This window comes from Marmota marmota, unplaced genomic scaffold, assembly GCF_001458135.2.
Source record: "Marmota marmota marmota unplaced genomic scaffold, marMar, whole genome shotgun sequence".
Lineage (NCBI taxonomy): Eukaryota > Metazoa > Chordata > Mammalia > Rodentia > Sciuridae > Marmota > Marmota marmota.
The window spans coordinates 14,248,839-14,275,144 of record NW_026000057.1 but is presented as its reverse complement, the minus strand read 5'-3'; the positions used below and the strand labels follow the sequence as shown (position 1 = coordinate 14,275,144).

The window sequence follows — 26,306 nt, the reverse complement described above, 5'->3', positions numbered from 1 at the left end:
ACAGGTTTTCTCTGCATACACATCATAGCCATCTGTAGCTTTGAACCACACAACAGGACTTTAGAACTATGCTTGGGGTTATTCTAAACCAAAATTACTGACAAAAAGAACAAAAATACAAAAATGCACTAACCATCCTGCAGAGTGTTCACTTACTTGCAGTGTGAGAGCTGAAAGAGGATAGAGCACATCCAGCATGTCCTTATTCACCATCACTTGGGAATGACATCAGCTGGGAAGGACATCACCTCCAGTAACTCAAAAGATTTTGTCACTCACTCACTGTGTGTGCAAGCCTGCTAATGACCATAAATAGTGCTGCTTATTAGGTATTAATTTTGAGATTATAAGAAATTTTAGCAAGTAGGAGAATTTGCAAATGTGGAATTCATAAACAATGAGGATCTAATGTAATAGGTTTGGCTATTTTATCTAATACAGTCACTTGTCACCTAACAATGAGAGAAGTTCTGAGAAATATGTTATTAGGTGATTTTGATGTTGTGTGAACATTCTAGAGTGCACTGACATAAATCTAGATGGTCTAGTCAGTTACTCCCTGGCCTCTCGATGCAACCAACCAAGAGACGTGGTCAACACCAGCTGGATGATAAGCTGTTTGCTGGAGTTACATAGCATACTTTTTTACAATAAGCATTTTTTTTATATATAGAATAAATATACTCTAAAATAACAAAAAGTATAGTATAGTAAATATATAAATTAGTAATAACAAAGCTGTTTACTATCCGGTATTATGTCCTGTAATATTGTACCTGAGCAAGCTTTCAATTCATTTAATTTCATGATAGGATGAATAACTGATATCTAGTGATACTGTGGACCACCATTTCGTTTACTTTCTTTCATTGAGGATTTTTAAAGAACACTATTAATTGCCTAGCTTCCTTATACAGGTGACACATCTCAGACTCAGAAGGGAGGGAACTCGCTTAGGATCTTGCAGTCAGATATAAGATGGCAGAGCCTGGGTTCTCAACAGGCCAGTCAACTTCGCCTTGTGATGATTGTGATTAGGTGTTAATTCTCTTCTCACACTGTTTTCTTCATTTTTTTTTGAGAACAAATATAGTATATTGTTCCTGGTTTCATATAGTAAATATGCCTGTCTTGATTTCTGAAGGTTAAACTCAAGTGTATTCATTCATCAAAACAACAACAACAAAAAAAAATGGGCTGGGGCTGTAGCTCAGTGGCAGAGCACTTGCCTAGCATGGGTGAGGCACTGGGTTCGATCCTCAGCACCACATAAAAATAAACAAATTAAATAAAGGCACTGTCCATCTTCAGCTATAAAAAAAATTAAACAAAAGAAAACAAAAAACCTTGCTCTTGAAAATGTAAGTTGTAGAAAATGCAACAATGATTTTAACACAATACTATTCCTAATTAAAATAGAACATATATATGTATATATACATATATGCATAGACACATATATGTATGTATGTACACATATAACATTTATCTATCTATCTACCTATCTATCTATCTATTTATTTATTTATATTTTGCAGTGCTAGAGATTGAACCCAAGACCTTGTGCATTCAAGGCAAACACTCTACCATGGAAATACATCCTTATTTCTAACCAAGAATATTAGATGTGTCTAATAGATTAAATTTAGTACATTAGTAAATAAATATTCTTCTTTTATCCCTTTTATTTATACATTTTCTTAACTTTGAGCTATTTTTAAACTAAGATTATATATTGTATAGATCATGGTAGATTACTGTAAATGATTTTTAAATATTGCTGAATTATACTTTTTATGAGGAATGTATGGACTGATTTTTTAAGGGGAATATTTTAAAATTTAAAAAACATTTTAAAGTGCACTCTACTACCTGAGAGTTTTCTATTCAACAGATTTAGTTTTTTTTTTAAACAGCTCTTATAAATGTAATGTTTAAAATCTATGCAAAGATTTGTTCCCCTGTAAGTATAAACCATAATTCTGAACAAATATCTCCACTTTAGTTTAAGAGGATAGTTAGCATAGTTAACGTGTGGGTGGTCCAAGGTTCCAAGGAACTTGAGCTCGCTAGGGAGTCAGGGCCAGAAGTTTCCTTTCTCATAGTTAACTGCCTCGTATTTGTCTATTGATGGTGTGGTTGTTCTGCTTTCATAAACAGTGAAGGTGTGAGGCACTTCAAGGTGATTCTGGATCTTCTTTCCAAGATAGTTGAGGGGGAATCGTTCCTGGCTCTCCTCCCCCATGGCAGGCCAACCCTGATGGTCAAGTGTCCTGAAGTGTTTGCCATAACCAGAGAGGTGAATGCAGTCCTGAGCAGCTTAAGCCTTTGTGGATCTTTGCCTATAATTTAAGTTTCCTTCCCAGTCGGAATACTCTTTGTTCTACAGTATAGAGGCACTCTTAACAATCTTTTTATTGTCAGTTATATTTTCAGAAGCTCTGCTTTAGTTTTGGGAAGGTAAGCCAAAAAAGGTTTAATAACAGGAAATATTTGCTATTTTACCCATGATACGAAAGAATTCGTGTTGATTGCTTTCAAGTTCTGAAGGTCAGAATTCTGAGACTGTCACATCCTTTGATGTCACAATTTTTGTCAACTTTGTCTTTTCAGAACAATCTCAGTGCATTCCATACTTTGCTGGCTATTCCCTGTCCCAACCTACACCTCCAGTAGAAGGTAGCTGGAAAAATAAATTAATATACATTTATAGGATTGCTGGACAAGATGAAATAAGATGATAATGGAAACTAAGTGAGGCTCAATTTTCTGTATGACAAAATAATAAACCTAGGTTTCTCTTTTTTTGGTCTTGGGGTTTGAACCCAGGGCCACTCTACCACTGAGCTATATCTCCAGCCTTTTAAATTTTTTATTTTCAGACAGGGTCTTGCCAAATTGAAAGTATTGCTAGTTGCTGATGCTAGCCTGAAACCTGGGATTCTCCTGCCTCAACCTTTCTAGTTCCTGAGATTCTAGGTGTTTGCCACCACACCTGGCTCTAGATTCTTAATTATTGTCTTACAATTATAATTGTTACAAGGAGTCTCAAGTGTATAATGGAGTTTCATTTTTGTTTACAATTATATAGCTGTTGTGGCAATGCCTTACTTAAATAAAATATCTTTTAGGATAGCGTAAGTAATTCATTCTCTCATTGTTTCCTCCCCCAAGAAAATTCACGATAGGATTTGTAATACAAATTTTCTCTTGATGAAGCTCAAAAGTCTTATTGATTCATTCATCCACCTCAGATATCTTAAGCCAGTGATCTTGTGTAATCCTTTCAGTTCCTTAAATTTAATGAATTTGTATAAGCTTGTGCACACTTTTGCTATTGCCTGAAGTTCTTTTATCATCTATCTACATGGAAAAATCATACAGCAATAAAGGCAAGCTATGTGAAATTTTGTGAATTAATACTACTTTTGAAGATTATCCTTAAAATTATACTTTTATATGGAATATTTATACTTGCATACACTGTCTGTGAGTTACCCAGTATCTACACAATAGCTTTTAGGTGAGGTGCAAGTGAAAGTGTGCTTTTGAGAGGTTAGAAACATGAGTCTAACGACACTTTAATCCAGTGGGTAAACTAGTTCATTTGGTTTAACTCCACAATTAAATGGCAACATCTGGCATATCACCACATGTGACCCGGAGATTTTTTTCAACATCTCTCCTTGTGTGGGCCCTTGAGCAGGGCTTTGTATTTCTCGGACGCTACAAGTTCTGCCCTGTCAACACCCATGTCTTCAAAGGACCATTTGAAAGTAGGAGAGGTAACTCATGAAATAAGGAATTTAAAAACGTTATAGACTATTCCAAATATCCCCAAGTCATGACAAGATAAATAACCAGGGACTATTTTCCATTCTGCTCCACATAAAGGTTGAATACCGGCTCCCTCTTTGTTGTTAGCTGACCTGAGTTAACCCGTATTGAACAGTAAATCATTCATTGAAGGAGGAAGAGGGAGAGGAGGAAAGATTTTGTCTCTCAGGATAATTCTTTTGTGTTTTGATGCTTTCCGGAAGACTGAAGAATAGAGATTTCATGTGCAGATGCCATAGAGAAAACCAGTTTCTCTCTCTCTCTCTTTCTTTCTTTTTTTTTTTTTTTTTTGCTTGCTTTTATTTTAAACAGAGAGTAGCTCTATTATTTTGTTGATCTTTTATTGTTATGAAGAACTGATTTTATGAACTATAAAGATGTTCTTTTAAGACATACTACTTATTCCCCATTCCACCCATGGTATGTCACATAGGTAGCTCAGAACATAGTATGTATTTTTTCATAATGTCTAAGTTTTCAACAGACAATGGCAAATTTTCTTTAGAAGTACATGGATATTTGAATATTGGATTAATAAAGTGCTTGGGTAGGGTTAGGGTTTTTATTTTTATTCATTCATTTTCCATATAGTGGAATGATTGGTATATTGTATCTTCTTGCTAGTTATATATTTTCCATCATTTTTTTTAAAGGAAAGGTTTGTAAGTTGAGGGTATGTTTTGTCACTCTATTTCAGAGTATTTAACTAGCAGAAGTGAAAATGCTTTCTTGGCTGCTGACCCTTCCAAATTATCTCTCATGGACTCATCTATCACATTATTTTTTGTAATTATTTCTACTTTTGGGGAGAGTTTATGCATATTCTTCATGTTATGATTTCTTTTCCCTTTGTTTCTTTTTACTATTTTGCTTGGCGTTCATATCCATGTATTCATATATTGTTAGCATGACTGTCCTCTTAAAGAACCACTCTAGAAAAAAAAATGTTTAGTTCTTTGGTAACTATTTTAATTTTATTCTTACGATAACCAATATGAGAAAAAGTAGAAATCTCATGTAAGCAGTGCTTTTCAGGAAGTCTGTTATTTTAAATTCTCTTCTGGAGCTGTGTACTAAAATGTCTTCAAAGGTCATCATACAAGGATGCTTCTTTGTAGTCTCTTAAAGTATGGCAAAAAGGAATTCGACCAATGGATCTAAATTGAAGAATATCCAAAGAGACAAGTGCAGAGCATGAAGAGGTTTCTAAGACCCCTTTGTAGCCAATATATCCTTCAACGTTTGAGCCTCATTCATTCATCCTGTGACTTTCTTGTTCAGCTATCTATTCTGAGCCTGTTTCATCTTTTCCTTATCCAGCCAAAGTCTTCTGCTTTTCTTTATCCTGATCCAGTAATTAGTATTGCCACATTACAGATCCAAGTATAATACATGAGTTTGCAAACTCTAAGGTTAAAATCAGATAGATATATAGATGAAAGGGTGCCAGTAATTGATCTACAGTGTGGCAAACTATAACCCAAATGGACAGTATAAGTGAAAAGTGAGTTTCCATGCTCATGATGATTGTTCATAGTACACAGTACAATGGAAAATGATATTATGTAAAATGGAAGTGAAATGAAATTATGGTTTGTGATTTTGAGGTCCAACCAAAAAATATTTGGCACCATAGTAAAAGAATTCTTTCCTTATTTTGAAATGTATTTTATGTGTTTTTGGTGTTCTAGATATAGTCACCATCAATTATTTTCATACATTTTATCATAAAGCAGATTGAGTTATTTGATGAACTCCAGACCAATGTCCCCGCTCTGCAGTTTTGTTCTTTTAATCCTTTTACTCTTGAAATGAACTCACCTCCTGACAGTTTACAGATTGAGCTTTACAAAATGTAAAAGGCTTTACGTCCTTAAATGCTATTTTCCCCTCAAAACATTCTGTGGTTTCAGCAGTTGAAAATAATCCTTTCCTTGAGTTTTCATGGTTCTTTATCTGTATGTCTTTTAGGACAGTTATCATGGTCAATCTTTAAGGGTCTTTATAATCCTAAGCACTTACAAAGAAAATTTATATATATCATTAGTTTCCCATAATTCTTAGCATAATGCTGTAAGTTATTTGATATTTAGCAAATATTTATTAAATGAATGAAGGAAAGAATGAGTTGGCAGTTTAAGTGATTATTATAATAACAGATTATTCGCACAAATTTATTCTTTGGATCTTCATCTCTTATTTATATATTATACTGCCCCTGGGTTACATCATGTGCTCTTTTGCCTTCAGATGCTATTTATGTTGATAACTCCCATATATAAATAAATATATGTACATGTATAGTTTTTCTGTTTTTCTGTGGTTCCAACTAATTATTCGCCTGCAAATATATAATAAGCATTTAATTATGGCAAAGCCAAAACAGTTTTTTGTTTTCTTTCCACTGATGTGCTTTTCTCAGTCTTCTTCTTAGAAGGAGGGATTACTGCACTTACCATGTGCAGAGCTGCTCATGAAGAGAGTCTGAATAATTCTTTTTTTTAAATATATATTTTTTATTTTTTTAGTTGGACACAATATCTTTATTTATTCATTTATTTTTTATGTGGTGCTGAGGATCGAACCCAGGGCCTCGAACATGCTAGGAGAGAGTGCTGTACTGCTAAGCCACAACCCTATCCCAGAGAGTCTGAATAATTCTTGATGGAGCCTCTTTCCCAACCCTAGAAACTGAATCCTTGTTTCATCAGCAAGTCAACTTTCCCCTACCGCCCCCCCCCCTCGGGATTGTGGGGGGTGAGGTGGGGGCTTTCTGAGTTTCTTGCTTGCTGTCATGATCCCTACTATTCATTTGCACCAGAGTAACCTTTTAAAAATGCAAAAACCTGCCAACTATTTTACCCTGGATTCTGAAGCCTTTCATTATCTGGTCTTTGCCTGCTCTTCTGACCTGATTTTATACTAATTTTTCTCTTTGTCCCATCCATTCTGGCCAACTGACTTTCCTTTCCTTAAGCACACCAAGCTCCATCCTCTTCTGGCAGTTCCTTCCATATGGAATCTTTTAGCCCTGACCCTTCTTTCCATGTACATTTCAGCATAAATGTCTTCTCCTCCAGGCTTCTTGCAGGCCCAGCATGTACTCTGCTATGCACTCTGCCTCTGTGCTAACTACCTCACCCTGTGACAACCTGTTATTTTTTCCCCTTCTTGCTACCTGTTTTCTGTTTAAGCCTTCCAGCAGACCAGAAGTACTGGGGAATTCTCTGTGCCCTGTAAGCTCCCAACTAATGGCAGATAGGATTTGGTGCTAAATACCCTGAGAACTCCCCTATCCCTGAGGGGCATGCCCCTGCCTTTCCCCAGTGGGATTAACAGTAGTTGCTGCCTATGGTGGTTGTCCTTATAAGGAACCCTTTATTGGTAACTTCATTTCCTTTTCTATTCCCCATCCTCCTCTTGATATTTTTTATCTACCTCCCTATAAACTTTTGCATTTGAATCCGTGACCCAAGATCTATTTCTGAAGGGGTCGGGAACACTCCTTCTGTGACCACTAAAGGAACTAGCTTGTCTTTGACATCACATCATTTCAATTCTCTGTATAGCACTTGCTATTTACATTTTCCTTGTTGCTTTAGACCCAATTTATTAAAACAAAACAAACAAACAAACAAAAAAACCCAAAAAACTTTTTTACCTGCACTGGATTTTAAGAGGTAGAAAAGCAGAGTGTTTTTCTTGCTTTAATATATCCAGAATATTTTTCTCAGTATTCAGTGTACAGGTACTTAATAAATGATTGATGATTAAATGGATGAATGATTTTACATAGACAAGAAAGGACCCAATTTCAAAAATGTAAATTGCAAGTTGAAACTGTTCAGCTGTTCATGAATAGACACTTCATTGGGTCTTAGTGAAGTTTTGAACTTTTATATGGACCAACTTTGCAGAGAGCAAAAGTTTTATCTATTCATTTGGGCAACATTTATTGAGTGGCTCTTCTGTGCACTTTAGGCTAGGCAACTTGCCAGGCTGGCATATTAAGCTGGTGTTTGGGAGAATAATATTGCAACTGATGTAGCTAGGCATCAAAGTGGGATTTTTTTTTTTTTTTTAAAGAATAGACATCAGCAGTTCCCAAATGCACAGCCCTTTCCTTGCAGTGTGCAGCTATGACTTCCCATTGGTCCCACTGATGCTGCCCTTCCATTGCACCTCCATCCCTTTTTTCTGTTTTTCGACTCTGTGTCTTTCTCAGGATTATGAGTTGTATTCATACATCAACTAGTTTTGTTTTACTTTTTTTTCTTCTCTTTGTCTTGGTTCCTTGCATTCATTAGTAAAAGATGAATAAATATTTGCTGACTGATTTGATGTTATGTCTTGGAGTGTGCATATGTGTTACATCATCCAATTTCAGGAATTTCATAGGCTATTTTAAAAGTAACTAGTAGCAAATGTTCGCTCTTCTAATGATATTGAATTGAACTTAGAAAAAGAATCTTTGCTTTTATATTTCATTTTAAAAGATGGCTTGAAGAAAATGGCTTTGAGTTTTCTTTGAAAATGCTTCTTTGTTTATTTACAAATTAATTGCTTTCAGCAGCATTTCCCTTTAGTGCTAGTAATTAGAAGTATTTAAAAATAATTAGTAACCACATCCAGTCCTGCTTTTCTATGTCTATTCATTGAATAATATTGAATAATGTGGTTATTCTTTCTTTCTTTTTCTTTTTTCTTTTCGAGTTAGTAAAGTTAGCTATTTTTTTTCTTAAGGTTCAAAAAACATTGAGTTTGATTCATGATTTTAAGAGGGTGTTCATTTAGGTGTAGCTATTTAATTGTATGATGTTATTGTGGGAGAATGTGAGATCCAATATAAAGAATCTATATTAATTTTTTGCATAAATTTAAAATTGTATACAGGGAAAACTTAATCCTTTTGGCTTCACTAATTATTTCTAATGAAAATAAAATCAAAATATTTGGGGGCATTTTAAAACAAACAAAGACTTTACAAAGTCAAACTAGGCATCAGTATGGTCTCTGGAATTTCATTTCTAAGGTGTAATGTTGCTACAATCTATAAGGCATTCTTATGGGCTTTTATATGTGAAAATATAGGAAATTCAAAACTTAATTTGACATTTTATCACCACATATGCAATTGGCAGGTCTGACTTTAACCTAAGCCATTAAAAAGAAAATTAAATGGGGATGGGGCTTTGCTGTGGGAAACATCATCTTACCCTTTAATAAATTGTGACTTTTATGAGACATTATTTATTGACATGATATTAACAATATTTTTGGATTTCAAAATATTTTAAGAGTAAATTCACATTTGATTAAATGAATAATAAAAGATAAATTGTGATTGATGCTATTATAATGATTTATGAAACCTTCATTAGATGTTTGTATTTCTTGGACTGTCAGATGCTTATTTAAAGAAATTGTCCATTTTGAAGATGTACTTTGTAGTTAAAGTACATTGAATACTCTTTCTTTCAAATACTATTACTAAATCAATGAGGCATCAGGAGCTTCTTGGTATATTAATTATATGCCTTTTGAAGTGTGAAGTATAATGATCTAAGTCATACTTATAACAGCTGAAAATATTACCTTTGTGATAATGCAGATGAAGTCCAGAGAAGTTAAAAGGATTACTATACATCACATGGCTAATGTATTAATGGAACTTCAGTAATATGTTGATCATTGATGCTTTATGAAGAATATACTATTTTAGCTGAGTGAGGTGGTGCATACCTATAACTCCAGTGGCTTGGGAGGTTGAGACAGGAGGATCGTGAGTTCAAAACCAGCCTCAACAACTTTGTGAGGCCCTAAGCAACTTCGGGTGACCCTGTCTCAAAATAAAATATTTTAAAAAGTGGCTGAGAAAGTGTCTCAGTGATCGAGTGCCTCTGGATTCAATCCCTGGTACCAAAAAACAAAAATCAAAAACAAAAAAAAAATACAATAATATATATGACATACATGATACACACACACACTCAATTTTAACTGCTGTTCTAAGTTGGAGGAAATTTTGATTTCTGTGTTAGAGAGAAAGAAAGAGGTAATATAACGTCTTATATTCTAGCTTCTATTAATGAGTATTGGGACCAGACCAGTGGCCTTATTGCTTCCTTTATTTGGGCAGCCACTAGCCACATATGGCAATGTAAATTAACTTAATTAAAATTAAATTTAAAATTCATTTGCCCAGTTGCTGTTGTCACTTTCAGGTATTCATTTTCTGTCCATGGTTGGTGGCTGGGGTTTTGGAGAATGCTGATTCAGAACATCTCTGTCATCCCACAGTACTGTTGAACTGTGCTGGTTAACTGGAGAAAGAGCCATAGTGCAGTGCCACTTTCAGGCAACTACCTTTGAAGCCCAAAGCCATCAGAGAGAAGGAAGTTTGCATTAAGATTAAGGTGATGGAATCTCTGTCTATACCCTGGGAAACCTGTTTTTGTTGATCAATTTAACTTGGATAGAAAAATCATTTTAACACCTAGGACAGTCATTAAAGTGCACTCTTCATTTGTGGGATCTTGTTTCCTTATTAGACTTTGTTTAGTAACATATGCTTAATTTCAGAAGATTCAGGTTTATCTACTTGATATAACTGGAAAGACCTCTTGGCCTCTCTTGCTCCAGAGTCTCCTTCCACAGGCTGATCCTGCCCTTGCCTTCTCTTTTGAGGGCCAGAAATTCCCATTAATGTTGGAGATCAGCAGATGCTGGTGCCCTAAGGCTGCTGTTAGCATTTGTTCCAGGAGCTGACAGTCCTTGATCATTGCTCAAGGGGAATCAAGTATTAAGATAGCGTTAACTTTAGCTTCAGTGGTTTGCTCAGCGTATCATAGGTGCTCTTTAAATGTTTGAAAAATGACACAGGAAAGGAAAAGAAGGATAAGAAAAGAAAGATTAGATGACTTATAAAAACTTAGCGTTAATGTTAGAAGATTTTATAGCAGAGCTATGTCTCTTATAATCAGTTTTTTCTGACCCATATAAGAACAATTTATTGAATTTCTTCTCTGTGCTGGACACATCGTAAGCACAGAAGATTTACTGTTTTCACTTACTCAGTTCATGATCCAAACATTGCTGGGGTTGATTTCATTGCCGTTTTATTATAGTTTCAGGAGATAACATTTAATCAGGTTTCCTTCTTTATTTGTCTGAGAATCCCATTACTGCACTTATATCCTATGAACTTTTAATTCAAGCATGGGATATTAAAATTTCTTTCCTTGTGTTCTAATACTATATCTTTTGAACCTATTCTCTAAATGTTACCTCATATTTGTCTTTTTGGTTTCACCTTCTATGTCACTGTGTTGGTCAGCTCTATAATATAATAAAATGAGACAATTAACTTAATAAAGGGAAAAGGTTTATTTTGGATCACAGTTTTTCAGGTTTCAGTCCTTGTGAGCTTGGTTGCTTTGGGCTTGTGGTAAAGCAGCACATCAAGGTAGGAGCACATGGCAGAGCGAAACCACACATGTCATGACCAGGGATCAAAAAGGGAAGAGCAAGAGACTGAGGCCAACAATCCCCTTTGGGGACATACCCCCCACTGATCTCAAGACTTTTCAGTAGGCCCCACCTCTTACTTGGTTCACTTGGAGTACGTAGCATCCCAGCACCCTTCCAGGTTCAACCCTTTCTACCTTCATCTTCTCAGAATATTCCCTCCTCCTTCAGGTATTAATTGACTCTGTCTTCTGTAGCTCATTTTCTCCCATTTCAGCATGTTAGCTAGCAGTCTTAGTCATTAATGCCCAAGCATACTTCTGACCTTATTTCAAACTACATTTTTTGAAGTTCAGTTCATTGCATCAAACTAGACTCTGTAGGACCCTCTTTCTTGCTGCTATTAAAATGCATATCACAACAGGAGTTAATTGTGTGTAACTTAAAAAAAAAACTTCTGAGTTGGAGCTGGGTACATATGTTCAGTGTTATATTCTGAATGCTTGCTGTAGTACTTAGCATACATTAGGCATTTAAATGAATAAATGAATGAATTTTCTAGGTAAGCTTATATGAAATAGCAGAGTCTGTTCTTCAAAATTCAGTACAGGTGAAGTCTTTAACACCTGCTGTATTTAGGAACTGAACTAGGAACCAGAAACACTGCTGTCCTCCCTCCCTTGCTGACCCCAGGAGGATGAGTCCCTGTATAGCCACTATAACACTATCAGAGCCTGTCCTCTAGGCCCCTTGACAATGCAGAGTTTCATATCCCTAATTACACTGATTTTCATTTTTGTTTCCCACTGGGCTGAAGCTCCATGAGATATAGGGCTGGGCCACATTCATCACAATAGTCTCCATATCCATGTCAGTACAGTTAAGGAGTTTTTTAAATCAATTGGCACATGTGTGTGTGTGTGTGTGTGTGTGTGTGTGTGTGTAAATGAAAAGTATGGAGGTAATTGCTAGGGAGACAAGAACATTGAGAAGATGGCTTATGAGTTGGGGAAAAATTAGAATTATCACCCAAGGAAATTCAAATTAGAAGAAATAATTATCTGTGCTTCTTTCAACAATAGAGTTCCCTGACATTCTTGGAAACAGTAGTTTAGGGCATTTATACTAAGTTAAATTTTCTTATGATGAACTTCCAAAGTGGTTCAGGATAGAATGAGAATTGTCCCTAAAGAGTTGTAAGATACCAGGCTGGCTCTTAACTTTCTGAAAGTCACATTTGTTTTTATACATTGGAGAGGATTGAACTAGATGAACTCTAAGATGGTAAAATTACTCAGATCCTCATTGTAAATTTGAATGTATGGGGTTAACACAGGCAACATCTTTTTGTCTCTTGGTTTTATCAACAGTGGGGAGAGGGACACCTGGTCAGCATTTGTCCTTCCTCCTTCCCTTCCTCTCTTCTCTTTTTTAAATTTTATTTTCACAATTTTCCTTGTCTTTCCTCCTCCGTTACTCTCTTCCTCTGCCCTTTCCTTTAATTTAATTTTTATTTTTTGGTAAATTCATGCTCACCAAATTTTCTGAACCTCTGGAATTATATTCTCTTAATAACCCAAATTATCCCATTCCATTTTTTGTGGGAAATTCAGTCCCACTCTCAGTATTTTGGAGGCTGGGATGCTAGTAAATTTTCTCTTGTTCTGAATGCCTGCTCATACTTTGATTGGGTTGTTGGTCACCTGCCTTTCTCTTCCTGCCATTCTGAATTCTGTAGCTTTGTTCTTTCCTGAATTTCATAGCTTGGTTCCTAGTTTCTTTCTTTGTAGCCAACTAAAAGCTCTTATATGTCATAGACAGATTGGAGAATGGGAGATAAATAAGAAATGTGACTCAGCATAGCTCTGGAAGAGAACAACTTACGGTTGCTTAGCAATCTTAAGAGTTTGTGATTACCCCTCTTGCAGAGACTACCTTGCTGGTTTCTCATTCTATACAGTTATCGTCTCCTCCCATATTTGAGGGGTCCATTCTCAATTGCAATCTATTTATATCTTCACTTCTAGATGTCTGCCTAGAATCATATTTTTTTTTGTTATTTATTATGCAGGAGAATTTAACTCTCAAGGCTCCAACCTATCTTGGCATTTACAAAAGACTTCATTATATTTTTCCAAACAAAAGAACCATCTTTGGAACTATGTGCTTTTAGAACCAGAGAAAGTAGAAAAAGGTTGGCAATTTAAATACAGAGTTATGAAAAATTGTGCTGTGAAGGGATAATTATGAATGTAATGCATTCCACTATTGTCATGTATGAAATAAATAAAATAAAATAAATAAATATCTTTTTTAAAAAAGAAAAAGGTTGACAATTATACTTTTTATTTAAGTTGGGCCAGGGCAAATTCTTGGGAAGAACTGTTCCCCACCCAAAGGAAAAACTATAGCGGGATGCATGTGTACATATGTGTCCATTTTCCCTTTCTATTCAGCTCTTCTAAAGCAAATATTTGTATAGTCTCAAAATATGAACACTTTCCAGCTCATTAGCTTTTGTTTTAATTGAGGGTATCTACTGGTTTATTAAAAAATTATATAAAATATAAACTATTTTGAAACAGAAGAACTCTTTTTTTTTTTTGAGATGATACAGAAATTTGGTGATGATATACACTTGGGAGCTTTTCTGTGTCCAGACTTCCATCTACCATATTGAATGTTCCTTCTGTGTCTCTAGTGGATTTCTGTCAGCAGAAGTGGTGGTACTAGCTGGACATGGTGGTGCATGCCTGTAATCCCATCGGTTTAGGAGGCTGAAGTAGGAGGATTGTGAGTTCACAGTTAGCCTCAGCAACCTAGAGAGGCCCTAACCAACTCAAGAAGACCCTGTTTCCTAAGCAACTCAAGGAGACCCTGTTTCTAAATAAAAAATACAAATGGGGTTGGGGATGTGGCTCAGTGGTTAAGTGCCTCTGTGTTCCTTCCCTGGTACAAAAAAAATGGGGGCTAAATGAGACAGTGTTTAAATAGAGTTCCTCTTTCCCATGCAGTGCATTTCTTAGATAGTAACTATTCAAAATAGGAAAGTGGATGACAGGCTTCAAAGTTAAGGAAAGATCTGTTTTTAGCTGAAATGTTTTGAAATTCTGATTATATTTTGTACAGGTTATTCTGTTCAGATTAATATTCTCTTGTCACTATTCAGATCACTTCAGAAGTCACAGTGACCTGTATTCTGCTTCAGGTGCAAGCTGTTCTGTGGGTCTTCTCCCCTGAGAGTGGTGAAGACACATTTGGGAAGTCTTCTCTTTGATTCTGGGCTTCTTTTCCTATTCTTTGTGCTGCCTCCCAGATCACAGCGCCTGGTTAGGCCGCTATTTGAAAAGAGATGTAAAGTCTGTGGTGTGGTTTGGGGAAGGATCCCCTAAGGCCTTTGTGTTAAGAAGACCTGGTCACCAGTTTGTGGTGCTGTTGGGAGGTGGTGGAATCTTCAGAAGGTGGGGCTTAGTAGGAGGAAGTTAGGTCCCTAAGGGCCATGCTCTTGAAGGGGTGTTGGATCCCTGCCCCTCCCCGTTTCTTTCTTTGCTTCCAGTGGCTATGAGTCAAAGAGCTTTCTTTTATTATGTGCTTCTGCCAGGATGTGCTGCCTCACAACAGGTCCAGAGGCCACCGGGACTGAAAGCTAATATAACAACTTCCTTAGGAGTCCATTATCTCAAGTGTTGGTCACATAATGGAAAGCTGACACCCTCTGACCAGCAGTCTTGGGTAAAGGGGACAATGAAGAGGGATAGAGTATATTGCACGTGAGTAAATTGAACCAGGTTGTCATTTGGCTGCTCTGGTCTTCCTTTATTCAGTTAGGTTTTATGGAAAACTTTTCAATAAGTTCTTTGGACTGCTCCCTTTTCTATACCAACAGATTCTGTACTCAGATTATGATTATGGAATTTGGAGGTCATTTAGGACCGTTGTGCATCCACTGCATGTAAAAGCATGTTCATTTTCCTGTATTGAATCATTCCTCTTTTGTAAATTTTATCTGAGATCATTGAGAAAATTTGATTAGTAAAACCAGCCTGCTTTGCTTTTTTCAGGTATCTTGATAAAACAACTTTTAAACTATGTGCTTTTCATTCTTCATTTACAAAACTGTATTGTCTGTATTCAGGTTGACTGTATATTTGGAAACAAGTGAACATTTTCATAGGTCTGAAAAGAGGGCATTTAATAGTGTTGGCTGCATGCATGTTCATGTAAAAATTACTTTATTTTGGCTTTAATTTTATTGCCATACAATTTAATGAATTCGGTGCCAGAAATGATTATAAACTCTATAATCAAAGCAAGTTCTTTAGGAAATTTGGTGTTAACTTTTTTGGAAATTTTGTGCATCTTGCCTTTCAAGAATGTTTAATGTAACAAATGAGTATAACATGCTTGATAACCTTTCTAATCCCTGTCCTCTCCTCTGTGTCTCCTAAATCGGTTGTAAAAGCTCAGCCCACTGTTGGTTGCATATCTTTCTTTGAGTATTGAAATGATTATGATTTCTTAGACTAACTTTCCCCAAAATGGTATCTCTAAAGAGATACATATGCTTTAGAAAAACCAAATTTAAAAAGCACCACAAGACAAAAAAAAATAATGAAGTGTATTTGATTATGACTTAATGATGATGTGGTACAGTGTTTGATTTAAGCCATGTAAGCTTTGTAAAGTAGGTCAAGATCCAAAATGAAATGCACTTAAGCATGCATCTAAAATTTAACATGCATTTTCCCCCTCACTAATGGAATTTAATTTGATTTGCAACAAATTAAAACTCTTTAGAGTGTTAGAACAGACAAGTACTTTGGAGTATGGATCTACTTGAGCATCAAATGAAAATAGAAGAGTATTATTTATAGTTGGTACAGAATTTTCTTTTAAGGTTATGGAAGTTTGAAGGCTACTAGACTCTACTTGTAAGTAAATTATTCCATTGAATGTAAATCATGTGAATTAGTTCTGTTATATTTAGATTAAATTAATTTGTTAAAGATTTTGCAGAATAAATATTTTGTAACTCCCGTTTTACATCCCGTTTAGAAGTTTTTTCCCCCATGTTTTTAAATATGTAAGTGAAAGATCAGACTCAAGGTCTAGTTAGAATTTTTACATTGTATTTTAATGTTAGCATAATTAGTGTCCAAGTATGAAAGCACTCAGCTTAATTAAAAATGATTTTAAAATTATGTTTATTGAAACCCCTACGATAATGCATATGTTTTATCCTGGGGGTAGAGACAGAATTTAACAATATTCTTTTGTGTCTGCAATTGTTATACGTATAGTAAATGTGAGGCCTTTTGTGTTAGACTTACATATCTCTTTAGAGATAATTATTCTTGGGAAACTTATTCCTGGGTTTTATGAGAACACAGAGGAAGTACAGGAACATGGGAGCCCCTTCATTCTTCAGCCCACTTGAGTCTCATCTCAGCCAAGTTTATACAAATTAAATGAAACAAAACAAAAGAGGAGAAGGTAGTTTTATGCCAGGGTGGATATAGGCATTGGCTAATTTTAAAGTGTTCAATTTTGGCAAAGACAGTGTTCTGAGCCCTTGTTGAGCCAATCTTTTTTGTAGTTATGATAAGAGTAAATACTAGGTTTGAAAGTTAGAATAAAATGATGGCAAGTCCTTTTTTAAAAAAAAATTTGGTTGTTGATAGAACTTTACTTTTATTTATTAATATGTGGTGCTGAGAATCGAACCCAGTGACTCCACATGCTAGGCAAGTGTTCTACCTCTGAGCTACAACCCCAGTCCCTGGCAGTCCTTTCTTAATCAAGTTAGTGAGTTAATTAAAACATATTAGCTGTGCAACTTGGTGAATATTCTAAAACTGTTGAGTTATACATTTTAAAATGGATGAACTACAGGACCGAGTGGGTTATATCTCAATAAAACTGTTAGCTAAATGATTGACCCAGGGGTTCTAGAAATTTCTGTTACAAATGTCCTGTTACTTCACTAAAGAATGGAGGTAGGAATCAGTACCAGCAAGAATGTTTTGACATGTAAGTGGTAATTGATGCCCAGGGATATATGAAATCTTTCAAGATTTCATTTGCTTCTTAAGGAAAAAGACTCAAAGGAAACCCATTTTAAAGAGGCTTATGTATCTGAAGCGTACAATTAAATGGTTTTTGGTGTATTCACAGAGTTGTGTGACCATCACCACAGTGAACTCTAGAATGTTTTCATCACCTCAGGAAGTAACTGTTACTCTTTAGTGCTCAACTTCTTACTCCTTCAGATATCTCATTCTTTAAGCAAATACTGATGTACTTTTGCCTGGAGAGATTTGCCTTTTTTGGGTACTTTTTATAAAGGGAATTATATATGTGTAGTCATTTGTGATTGACTTCTTTCCCTTAGCATGTTTTCAAGGTTCTTTCATTTTTGGAGCACATATCTATGCTTACTACCGTTTTAAGACTAAGTATTGATTCCTTGCTTAGATACACCACATTCTGTTTAACCATCGATCAGCTGGTGGGCATTTGTCTTGTTTCCAACTTTTGTTTGCCATGAATAATGCTACTATATTTGTTTGATTTTCCCCTAAATCTATTGAGGTGATAATACCTAGTAGAGGTCACTTTGAGAGATAACTGGCTTGAGTGGACATAGTTAAATGCTTGATAGGTTGAGTTAGCCAGAAGTCAACACCAAGTAACTGGCTGGGAAGGATGTCATTCAAAGCATCAGGGTTTGCAAAAATAGAGTTAGGATATCATTACAGACCTACTGAAATTTTGCCTAATTTGTTTTTTGTCTAATGTTCTTGTGGTAACATTTTCCCATTGCTAGTCAATATTCATGCTTTGTAATATTTGGAATTAAAAGTGCCCTACCTTTTGTTCTTCAAACTTCAAGCTTTTCTGTTTTGCTGTTGGCAGCTAGTGTCATTTATAGAAATATTCTAACTAAACTGTCATTTCTAGATTGAAATAAATAATTACATGTACACGAATGGAGATAACTATGGGAAGAAAATTGTTCAGTAAATAGCCTCTGGGGAAGTGTTATACATGGCACCTTGCACCCCAGATAATTAGAATATTGTGGTGACAACAGTAAACTGTCTTTTAATGTTTTATTATTAGTCTATTATTGTGCTGTGGACATCTTAGAAAGAAAATTTAATTTGTTAAATAAGATATAAGGAGAAGTTCCTGCTTCCATCTTCCAGGACAGGGCGGGAAGGCCCGGGCATTTTGCGGGACTTGGGGTTCAGAGGCATCTGCTTCAGGGCATGGAGATCCTAGCCATCATGGAACCTCACTCCTAGGGGTTATAGCTATGGAGACCATGTAGGGGTGCCCCAATAATGACCAGTATTCTGGAATACACATACTTCAAGTGACTGACACAGCCATCCTGAGATGCCCAACCCAAAGAGTCCTGGCAGAGCTCCACCTGTTGATTGAGGTTTCCAACACAAGTCTGAAGGGTTCAAACATTTTGAAGGTTCTTGTCATCTATGGGGAGTGAGTGGGGGTCCTAACTGTCTGTTGGCATGGAGTTGAATTAAAAGATGCAAAGTAAGAAAAAAAATTAATCTTCATTGTATCCATTGTAGGAAACAAAATGCCAGAATTTTTTGTTCTATTCTTCTGAATGTGGATTGTTAAAGTTAATTAAGTGAAGTTGAATTTTCTTTTGTTTGCATTTTTGGTAGAATTTTATACAATCACTCGCACACTAGCAAATATATAATTTAAGAAAATTTGGTACAAAATATGAAAATGTGTAAAAAAGGGGGGTTTAGTTTTTATGTTGCAAAGACATTGAAGACAGATGATACTTAAAAGTCATGTGTTAAAAAAAAATCTCGTATTGTTATACTCTTCTTAGTCCTCTTAATTTTAAGTCTTTATGGTGTAAAATTCTCAGTGTGAATGCTGAACTCCAAATACGTACATGTTCTGAGTAAAATGAATAGTTAATAAACAGTATTGCTATTTATTTATCTGACAAAAGTGCAATTTGTTTTTCCTACAGTCAGTACTTAATTTCAATTATGAAAGATATTTTGGCTGAATTCACATGGATTGGTTTATTGATTGATATACTATACAATAAAGGAGACAGAATTGACATCCAGCATAAGATAGGCCATTCAGGGGCCTACCTCCTTGGAAGTTTGATTATCCTAGAAATTAAACAAATGTATATGATTAACTTTTAAAGGTCCCATATGTCTTCAACTTTTTTAGTAATATGCCTATTTGAAGTTGCATTAATATAGTATACAAAACTTAATAGTATCCTTTAACCTTGGAAAAATCAGTTTTAGGCAACATATTTTTGACATGAACAAAACATAGAAAATTAAATGCCTCATATCAAGAAAATAATTCTTGTACATTGCAGAAGATTTTGGTTCTGTTACTTCATCAAAGCATTTAATCTTCCCTTGACGCGTTTGTCTAAAAATGTTACCTTTTTCCAATAAAATATTGTTTCTAACATGCTTTATTTTGGTTATTTTTGTAATGTTATCAGTAGAGATGCCTAGAGAAAACTAGGCATAGAGAACACTAAACATGTAACCTAGCCCCACAGTCAGGTACGCTGGGGTGATGAGAATAGACTTCTGAACAGTCAGTTCCGGACTAAAGACCTGAGACCAGGGACATCAGTGTCCCAAGGCAAGAGAAGATGGATGTCCCTGCTCATAGAGATCAGATTTTCCCTTCAACCATTTTGTTCTGTTCACACTCTCAATAGATGATTAATGCACTCTTCTGTGGTGAGGGTGATCTTCACTAAATTTGCTGATTAAAATGCTAATCTCTTCCAAAATCACCCTCCCAGGTACACCAAGAAATAGTATTTTACTAACTATATGAATATCTCTTAGCTCTAGTCAGAATGGCTCATAAAATTAACCATGACAATACATATACTAAAGTTGGAACTATATGAATCTTAAATCTATTGCTCAGAATATTTTTACCTGTTTTCACCCAGTTGGTCAGTACCTTTCTCTGTTGTAACCACTATTTTGAGTTCTGTCACTGTTAATTACTTTAAATCAGTAGAAATTTATGTTTATCTATTTTTTAAGTGTCCAGAAAGTTCCATTTAGTAAGTTTCAACTTTGAAATTATTGAATCAGACTTATTCACTAATGTCCTCAAAAGGCCACCTTAAGTAATGTGGATATTCTATGTATACCTGCAGAAGTAATCATGGAAGAGTTACATAGTTATGACAGCTAATAAAATTGGCTTGTTTTGCTGTTACATTTTGATTGGAAGTTTAGGTTTCCCGGTTTCCAGTGTTCTTATGGAAATCTGTTTATATCTACTTTAATTTTGATTTTTAATTTGATAGATAACATTATCACCAATTAAAGTACAAGCCTTTGATGCTAGAATGTATTATTCTATGGAAGAATCAAGGACCATTTATTTAAATTATATATGTTTAACAACCTCATTTAAAAAATATTGTTTGGTTGTCAATGGACTTTTATTTTATTTATTTATATGCAGTGCTGAGGATCGAACCTAGTACCTCACATATGCTAGGCAAGCGCTCGACCACTGAGCCACAACCCCAGCCCCAAACAATCTAATTTTTAAAAGAATGTTTTAATGTAAGTTTTTATTCTCTGCTATTATTTCAATATAAATAAAACAGTGGATGATACTCATTTTATTTTTGTATTGGAAAATTACCATTTTTTATAGATTGCAGTAGCCAGATGTACAAGTGACGTTAAAAAGTACATGTCAAATTCATGCTGATGTAACATTTAAACTAATATCTATAGTGATGTAAATAAGTATTGAATAGTTTAATAAAGGACAAAAAGAGACAAAATTTCTTACGCAGACAAAATTCAAATACTTTTTGTAGATAGGAAGTTGTACTAGTCTGCTTTTTGTCATTGTGACAAAACACCTGAGGTCATTGATTTGAAAAAGGAAATATTTATTTTGGTCAGGGAGTCAGAGGTTCCAGTCTATGGTTGCTCCGTCCAGTTGCTAGACCTGTCATAAGGCAGCACATTATGGCAGAAGCAGGTGGCAGAGGAATCTGCTCACTTCATGGCATCCAGAAAGCACAGAATAGAGCGGGTGTTGGGTCCCAATATCTCCTTCAAGCACGTGCCTCTGCAGCCTTTTTCCATCTAGCCCCTATCCCACGAAGTTTCCATCACTCCCCAATTTTGCTGTCATCTGGGGACCAAGCCTTCAACAGGTAAGCTTTTGGGGAACATTAAAGATCCAAGCCATAATGGAAGTGAAGCGTAACTCCCACTTCATAAGTGTGGGGTGAGACTTTTAATTCCTTCAGAAGACCAGAGCCAAAAGCAGGGAGGACAATTTTATAATGGAGAAACCTGACAAATACCATTTCAGCAAGGGGTTGAGTTCACATCAACAGTGAAAAGTCTTCTTGAGACCCTACTCTTGACAGAATGGGAGGAGACTGGCAAAACTTCTATTTTTGGGTTCTTACAACCCATAAACCCTGTCACATTATGGGGAGGAATTAAGAAGCAAATCTAAATTGAGAAACCTTAATACCTCACAAGTACTCCTCAAGATTATCAAAGTCATTACAAAAATAAGAAGAATGTCTGAGAAGTCTGACTTAACATGGTGACTGAGTGTAAATATGATATCCCCGAACAGAAAAAAAGACTTTAGGCAAAAACTAAGGACCTTTGAATAAAATATTAGCATTAGTTAATAACAGTTAATACCATCGGTTGAAGGATTAGGACAAATGTACTGTAGGAATGTTAGATGTTAATGAGAGGAGAAACTCGGTGTAGGTTATCTAGATAGTTGATATTATTTTCACAATTTTTTTTACTCATTTAAAATGTTTCTAAACTTAAAAGTTTATTTTAAAATTACATAGAATTATAAGTAATTGAGGTGCTAAATTTAATTGCCTTTCAAGAGGAGCCCATCCTGTATTTCCCTTTTCTGGCCTTTAACTTGCTTCAAAACAATGCTAAAGAACAATTAGAAACCCAAGTCTGCAAAGAGCAACAGATAGGAAAGCATTATGAATCCAAGGTCTATTTACATTTTAATTATATCCCCTAATTTCAAAGATAAATTTTGCCCATGCTCAGGATTTTTTAAAAGTACATCATAAATCTTAACCCCGCACCCCCCCAAAAAAAACTATCCCCCTAAGCTACCTTCTAATTACAGCAAAGTGTAAAATCAGGAAGTTCACTCCTATTATTCATGTGTCCACTCTTAAAATTATAGTGTTACTTTCCATTGTATCATATTTTACAAGTGATTGTAAGTCAAAAGGAGAAAGTGATTATTCCTTTTTTCAAAATTACATAAATGAATAAATGAAACCACTCCTCTTGGTGAGCTACAAACTCTGGAATGAAGAGGATTTTTTTTTTCTCTCTTTAACAGTAGATATAATTTTAATGAAAAAAGAGCAAAAAACATTTAAAAAATTTAGGACCTTAAGAAATCTGAGCAAGTGGTTTATGTTGTTTAGATACACCAAGTTCATATTAATTTTTTAAATTTTGAACCTGATAATTCCAGAAGTACTAGTGTATAAATTATCTGTTACATGTATTTCATGTACAGCTATAGACATAAACATACGTGCGAATGTGTGGATAATGAATGGTCTTTATATAAATTAGTACACACAACTAGACAAGGGACATATTTCTTTCAATAGGTTTCATTTATTACCTTTGGTCAATGCCATTATATATAATAGACTTGTAAGCAGGGCTAAGGTATACATTTGAGATAGTTATTTTTCCAGTGTATTAAATATGACACAGAATGTGGCATTATGCTTCATATAAAGGGTGTAAACCTTGAATGCTCTGTAGGCAATATAGAATGACCTTTCTAATATAATTTAAACAAAGTTGATCTCTCCACATTCGAAATAGATTTAGATTGGTATCTGGGCAAATAGGATTTCTTTTGGAATGAATTAGAGATTGGCTGAAGAAATTTTAAATGGTCACTGGAGAGAGGGGGAAAATTGAATACATATTTTCCACTCCAATTTTATAGAAAATCTTGGATTAGAAGTTTATTTTAGACAGAATATGAATTTTGAAGGCCTTGGGTATAGATTCTTGGTGTAGTACTTAAATCTATATTATCTGGGTAAATTTTATTAATCTCTTTGGGATAAACAGACTCAGTTAATGTATCCGCTCATGTGGGTAACAATCATATCTTTGAGAAGCAAAATAAATATGATTAAGTGATTATGTTAAATACCTTATCAAGATATCTGACTCATGTCATTAAAGAATGATACTGCAGCACTCATAGGCTTTGATTAAAGATTCAGGGAAGTCATAAATATAAAACATCAAAACCAATATCTGCATATACTAGACACTCAAAATACAGTGCCCTTATTCAGCAGGTGCTCTCAGATTGTTATGCACTAAGCAATAGTAATTATTTCATTCAATGAAGCTTGAAGGTTGCTTTTGAAGCTGGTATTTATTTCTGGTTCTAACCCTTCCAAGACTGTGCCAGCTCAGCCTCTTGATCTCTTTGTTATTCACCTGTATTTTGAAAACCACAGACCCTGGTTCTGTAATTGTATAGTATCCAGTTTGGTACTTCTAAGATATGGGAATTTACATGAGTATAATTTTTCTAATGTTCCATTGCTTCAAGATAATCTTCTTTTTAAAAGATGTTTCTTAGGTAATTTTTTAACGTATACTTTCAGCAAATATGGATTGGGCACCTATTATTGGTCAGCAATCCAACAATAAACAACATAAATTCTCTGCTCTTGCTAAACTTACATTCCAGTGTGGGTAAGCAGCCAGGAAGCATTCAAGTATGGATGTGTCAGGTAAGGATGGGTGCCAAGAAGAAAAATACAACAAGAATAAAGACATGGTGCACTAATTAGTAGGAATTGTTTTAGTAGCCAGGAAAGACCTTGCCAACAAGGGACATTGGAGATTTGGGTGAGAATGGCCAGTTGATGTAACTTTAAAATAACACAGAATATACACAATGGATGAAATCTTCTTTTAACATTTATTCATTTCTACCAAGGTTTACCCCACACAGAAATCTTAAAAGGTCATTACTTCTTACCTGAATCTTATCACTGAGGGAACTAGTATTGTGAGTGCTGGTTAAATGGTAGATAGTTTTTTTAAATAATTGATGGGTTTCTGTGGGCAAAGACACTTCCGATGTGTTATTTAATGTTCACAGTGGTTTAAGAAGGTATAATTAGCCTTGTTTTAGAGGAGTTAAAAGCTCAGTAAAATTAAGTAATTTGCCTACAGTCATGATTAATGACTAATGGAAAAAAGATTTCAATCAGGATTTCTTTCTATGACTTTCATGATAAATCAAGGCACAGAAAGAATGAAAATTCATGTCAGGTGATGAGGACAGAGTCAGTGGTCTGTCTAATTAAAGACTCGGTGATTATCCTCCAGCTGCCCTATCCCATTTTAATCCAATTTTCCTACAAACAATGCTCTAATCTCATTGCAACAATGTGATTGTTTCGTTCCCTTTAAGTTACAAAATCGTTTAATTAAAAAAAAATTTTTTTTAGACATTGATGGGCCTTTATTTTGTTAATTTATTTACATGGGATGCTGAGAATCAAATCCAGTGCCTCACACATGGTAGGCAAGCATTCCACCACTGAGCCACAAACCCAGCTCCTTGTTTAACTTTTTTTTTTTTTAATAGATTTAAATTTATAGGTACCTGGTTTTGGATTACTAACAAGGCATCATTTAGTCAGCATTCTTAAAAGCAGGTATCACTTTCAATATTTTGTCCCATTCTTGAATTTTTCTGTAAAGACAAAACAAAACTTTCTTGTCTCCCTTCTTCCTGCCAAACAATGCAACTCTTTCTCTACCTATGCTTTGCAGTATTTTTAATTAATCTTGAAATTATGCCAAGAGATTCCACTAAATTGTTTTATAGAAATGGATTGTGTGGTCTGCTATTGTTTGGTAAGGCACAGTTTGCACAAATGGATTTATTTCTGTCTCTGTAATATTCTTGGCAGGTGTGTGGTCTGGAATTGCCATGTTTGTCTTATCTGTTTCATAGGTCAAAATTCATTCTTTTACTTTTGAGCCACTTTCTTCCTTAATATTAGTTTCTGAACTTTCAGTGTTTGTGTGATCATTTGGGGTATAGTTTTCTACTATTCAAAGGAGAAAATATCTTTCAAGTTACTTGTAATAATGCTGTATGCAGAAGAAGTACTTAGTTTTACCTTCTAGGAATGGTTTAAGTCTTTGTATTCTGCTGTTGTTTTCTATCACTTTTACTTAGTTTCATGTGGTCATCCGACTATGTAGTTTGCTATTGTTTTCATTAAGTACATGATTTCCAATTAAGACTTAATTGTATATGTACACATTTAGACAGTGACTCATTCATGCCTCATTTTGTTATAGAAAGTTAATGGTCAATTTGCTGTATAAATCATTTTATTTTTAATAATATTACCTGTACTGGTATGCAGATTTAATATTTCATCTCTCTACCCAATTAAGATGTACTTAGCTAATTACCCTCTTCTTCATATATATGTGTATGTGTACACACACACACACACTATTGTTTTTCATTCTCTCTTTTCTCTTTGTTGTTGTTGTTAACATTCTTCATTATAATTGCTATGAGTGTGGGAAGAATTTGGAACTACTTTATAGAACTCGTAACAACTGAAACATAGCAGCAGCTCCATAAATTGATTTTTAGGAATTTGACCATTTTTAATTCTTTTATTTTTATTTTTATTTTTTATTGTGGGTTGTTCAAAACATTACAAATTTCTTGATATATCATATTCCACACTTTGATTCAAGTGGGTTATGAACTCCCACCTTCACCCCATACACAGATTGCAGAATCACATCAGTTACACATCCATTGATTTACATATTGCCATACTAGTGTCTGTTGTGCTCCGCTGCCTTTCCCATCCTCCACCCTCCCCCCTC

The 26,306-nt window shown here is 35.0% G+C and overlaps 1 protein-coding gene across 4 annotated transcripts in view; it reads left to right on the top strand.

The window, feature by feature from the left end:
• Positions 1-26,306, top strand: part of Pdgfc (platelet derived growth factor C) — a 211,876-nt gene that overhangs the window by 41,429 nt on the left and 144,141 nt on the right. The window contains exon 1 of one of the 4 annotated variants that reach the window (XM_015484519.2): positions 14,444-15,074. The exons of the other annotated variants lie outside the window; for them this stretch is intronic. The gene's annotated coding sequence lies outside the window, so the exon portion shown is untranslated. Of the gene's footprint in view, positions 1-14,443; positions 15,075-26,306 lie in introns of those variants that run through there. 4 annotated transcript variants of the gene reach the window in all.